Source organism: Pteropus vampyrus, unplaced genomic scaffold (genome assembly GCF_000151845.1).
Source record: "Pteropus vampyrus isolate Shadow unplaced genomic scaffold, Pvam_2.0 Scaffold403, whole genome shotgun sequence".
Lineage (NCBI taxonomy): Eukaryota > Metazoa > Chordata > Mammalia > Chiroptera > Pteropodidae > Pteropus > Pteropus vampyrus.
In genome coordinates this window covers 364,173-368,642 of record NW_011889184.1, presented here as the reverse complement: position 1 = coordinate 368,642, position 4,470 = coordinate 364,173, and the positions used below count along the sequence as shown (strand labels likewise).

The 4,470-nt window shown below is 53.8% G+C and overlaps 1 protein-coding gene across 1 annotated transcript in view; it reads right to left on the bottom strand.

The window, feature by feature from the left end:
• Positions 1 to 4,470, bottom strand: part of NSG2 (neuronal vesicle trafficking associated 2) — a 52,876-nt gene that overhangs the window by 33,099 nt on the left and 15,307 nt on the right. The gene's annotated exons all lie outside the window — the stretch shown is intronic.

Below are 4,470 nucleotides of genomic sequence, written 5' to 3'. Positions count from 1 at the left end.
CAGCTGGAGTTTTGTTTTATTTTTGCTTTGACTGGTTGTTGTCGTCATTTGTTTCTAAGACTAGCCCACGGACCCCGGTTCTGTGGAAGCAAAGTGCTAGCTCTCCCCCTTCCAGTTCTCCCCTTTCCGCGTGTCCTGACAGGAAAGGTGGGTTCTGGTCCCTTCGCACTAATGCGTCCCTCCCACTCAGGCTTCTCCCCGGGATATTTCTCCACGGGCCCGGACACCCTCCAGTCTGCCTTTCCCAGGCCAGGCCACCAGACTCAGAGTTTCTGACCCCTGCATCGGGATGTGTGGGCCGGGATGGATACTGAGGCCGTCTCATAGGACGGGGTCCCGTGCCCGACATCGACTCTGTGCCAGCTCTCTGCCGGGAACCGGGGACAAATGGATGGGCCAGATATGACCGTGCCCTTCAGGGTCAGAGGCTGGGGAGGGGGTGGGAGCTGCAGACGCAGGAGCAGCCGGTCACAGCACAGGAGCCACCAAGGCCCCATATGTGCTGCAGAGCCCGGAGGAAGCACCAAACCTGGCTGAGGGGGTCCCGGGAGGCATCCTAGAGAAGGTGGCCCCAGAGGGACAGTATGGCCAAGAAGGTGGCCAGAACGTTCTCATCTAATCCGCACGTTTGCGAGCTCTCTGAGAGCAAGGATTTGGTCTTATGCATCTTTGTGTCTCCCAGCAACAGGCACTCAGCCCCACGCGGGGCCAGTGTTAATAAATGACGAGGAAGAAGGGGGGGGTGGGAATGGGAAGGATGGAAAGAAGGCAGGGGGGCCACAGCTCGGCACGGACACGGCAGGGCGGCACCGAGGCCGGGCGCGGAGAGAGGGGCACGGAGCCGCGGAGCTGGGTTCTCACTCTGTTCTGACGGGCCCCGGCTCGCTGGCTTTGCCTGTCCCTTCGCATCTCCTCATCTGTAAAATCGGGACAGGAACAAGAGTGTCAAGTTGACAGGGCTGTTGTTAGGCTAAAAAGTGGATGTAAAAGCATCTGTAACAGATACAAGGATTACGTGATAGCTGGTGGGTTGCAAAATGGCTTCCCCAAAATAAGCCTGCTCCCCAGAGCCACTGTCAAGAGCCAGGGCCACCCGAGAACCCTGTCGCTGAGCTGCCTAGCCTCTGAACAATTCTTCTAGGTTTCCCCAGCCACATTCCCAGGGGAAAAGCCAGGAAGGGGAGGCCCAGGTCTGTTTCAACCAACAGGCCAAATCCAGCTAATTAGGCAAGAAGCTAAGACCCCAGGAAGAAGGAAAGGGACCTAACAGGAAGGAAATAAGACGATCATTCAGTAAGACGCAGAGTGTGCCGAGGACTTCCAGTATTCGCTATGGTGAGATTGTGTCCTGGTTTATTGATGAGGCCGCAGGAGCTCAGGATGGTGAAGGCGCTTTCCCAAGATCTTGAAGCTAAGAGGTGGCAGGGACATAATCCGAGTTGCCCAGGTGAGTCTGGCCCCAAAGCCCAGGAGTTTCCCAGAATACCTCTCACCGGCTTCACACAGCAGCCTGCAAACGTAACGCTCACTTCCGTCTCACACCAGCCCAGGGACAGCCGGATGCGCCAGCAGCACCCTCCACAGCACCCGCCATAGCGATACCAGCATCAGAAGAACCCCAGCTCCCAGGAGTCGTGAGAAAGAAAGAGGGGCTCCCCTGCACGCTCCCCTCTTCTCTCTTAAACCCGATGGACAATCTTTCACGTCCACGGCCCTTCGCGATGACCGCAAGAGCCCTCTTGCTTTTAGAAAAGCCAAAACTTCCAGGCAATTCTTTCGGGCGATCTCTCTCAATTCACCTGCCCCGTTCTCGCTGCCTCGCAGCATAATTGCTACGAGCTGCTCTCTCCAGGTCAGTTTTGAAATGTGAAGTCATAAGCTGTTCCTCCTCCGTGAAGGTATTGAAATGAAAGATGGAGCATCTTTGCTGTTCCCATGGTTACCTCTGCTGTGAGCAACAGACCGGAGGGGGGCCGACCACTGGGTACCAGCACCACGCTCTCTAAGATGAACTGGGATTCTCTGACTTCCAGCCCCGGTTCTCCAGCCCACATCTCCATCCTGAGCTCTGGACCAGTTACAGCCAAGGGCGGTCAGACCTCCATCTACCCCCGTCCCGCCAGCCTCCCACTTCAGTGGATGGCAAGCCCCTGGCCCGGTCAGCCACGCCTAGCACCGAGGAGCCTCCCACAATCCCCCTTCCTCCAACCGGGAACAAGTCCTGTAGATTCCACCTTCGCAGAAGCCCACCCTGACCCCGAGCCCCCTGCAGCCTCGGACTCTTCTTCATTGCCACCAGCCTCCTCCCTCATCCCCTGCATCCACTCGGCAGGTGCCTCCTGCACAGGGCCGCGGGGAGCTCTCCTTACTAACACAAAAAGAGGCTAATGAATGCTCACGGCTTTACATAAGCAAAGGAAGCGCTCCAAGCCTGCCATTTTGTTTCAAGTGCCCTCCGCCCACACCCGACAGTGCTGACAAAGGGCTGCCCCCAAACCCAGCCCCCTCCCTTCCTAACCCCCAGAACTAACTGAGTCAAGCTGTGTGGGGACCGCCACAGGCCCTGGCCCCTGCCAGAGCCATCCGCTTCTCTCAGCTGCCTCGTTTCCGTTCTAACCGGTAGCTGCCAACCTGCAGGCAGCCTGCGGACAGAAAAGCTGGCCCAGCCTGGTTCTGAGCACCGGCTCTGCCATTCGCTGGCTGGGTGAGCTGGTCCCACCATCGCTCTGAGCCACAGTGCCCCTTTAGGAAACGGGAGATTATAGCGGTTTCTCAGAGGCTCATTCGCACTAAATATTATAAAACAGCCACAGCACCGAGAGTTGCCAAAAAAGAGAAAAACAAACAAACAAACAAAACCGTGGTCCAACGGCGCCCTGATAACACAGCCACAGACGGCATTTTGAGGTATTTCTTTTCATGTCCTTTTTTCTCTGTTTACTTGTGGTTTCTTTTCATAATTTGAATCCTAGAAAATACAATTTTAATCTCTGCTTTTTCACTCAACCTTCTCTGTGAAGTATTTGCCCAAGTGATTGCATGTCTTCCCAAGCATCATTTTAAAGAATTTCATCAAAAACTTGTAATACTCCGTTGGATAAAAAGAGCAAATTTTAAAAATAATTCTAATCTTTTTCTGATTGCTGAAACAATACATGCTCATATGAAATTTGGAAAGCACGAGAAAATAAAAGAGAAGATAAAAATATAAGCTCATAATGCAGAGTAAGCTAAATGCTCTCTCTAAAAAAAAAGCGATTCTTAAGAAACTAAAAATAGTCCATCCTATAGATGTGGTCTTATTTACAGAGTCATGAGAGAGTTGATGAAAACCTACACTGTTCCTAATATTTGGTTTTATAAATAATACCGCAATAAACATTCTTACAGGGGCGTCTGGACATATTTCTGGAGTCTCTGCTGTCAGGAGGACAGGTCAGCTCTACTCCCCGGCCTGGCGCAGGTCCCTGATGCACCAGATACTCCACACCCCCTCCGTACTCCACAGCTACCTGCTGGTTCTCGCAGGTGCCTACAGGCAGCTCGGGCCAAGTCCATGTTTGCCGGGTCCGCACTGTGTGCCAGATACTGAAGCTACAGCCAGAAGTAAGAGCCACCCTTGCCCTTACGGGGTGTGGGCGGGTCAGCATCCCGGAAGTCCCTCATTCCACAGGGATGCGCGCACAGCCACCACATCCCCTCCCAGGCTCACGCACTTGGCTGTTGGGACGCAGATTTAGAGGGAAGGAAGACAGGGACAGAAACAGACCAGTACGTTTATCCACATACACACGCCAATTCCCGGATAACCAACTGAGGTCTGTTTTCCTTTTCAAAGCCTCTAGTCACAGTTGACACAAAACAGCTACTATTAGTTATGCGCTTTTCAAGCACAGAGCCAAGTGCTTTGCAAGTGTTCTGCATGTCGTCCTCACAGCAAGCCTCCCGTCATCTCCATGTGATAAGTGAGGTTCACTGCCCCGCCCGTGGCCTCACGCATAAGGTGGAAACAGGGCTCAAACCCGCCAGGCTGCACCAGTATATACCCACGGAGCCACTGTTCTACTGTCTCCGTGGCTGATTGTGCCTTCTAAATACCCGTGAGGTCTGCCCGCATCTCTCTGTCCGCTCACCATCCTTATCTGAGCCACTATTGTTTTTTACTAGGACGAGTGCAGTAGCTAATAGTCTCCCCACACTCCCTCTCACTCACTATGCTCCATCGGCCATGTAAAAGCCAGCGCTTTGGTCAAAACTCAAGTTCAATCATGTCTCTCCCCTTTTTCAAGTCTTTCAGAGGTTCCTTTTATGCTTCTAGCATCAAACCCAAGCTCCTCCAGACAGTCTACAAGGCCTGGAATTGTCTGCCTACCGCCTCATCTCTGCCTGCTCCCCACGCCTCTCCTAGAGCCCAGCCTCACTGCCCCCGCTCCTATTCCGCCCTGGGGCTGGCCTCCCTGCAGCCCCAGG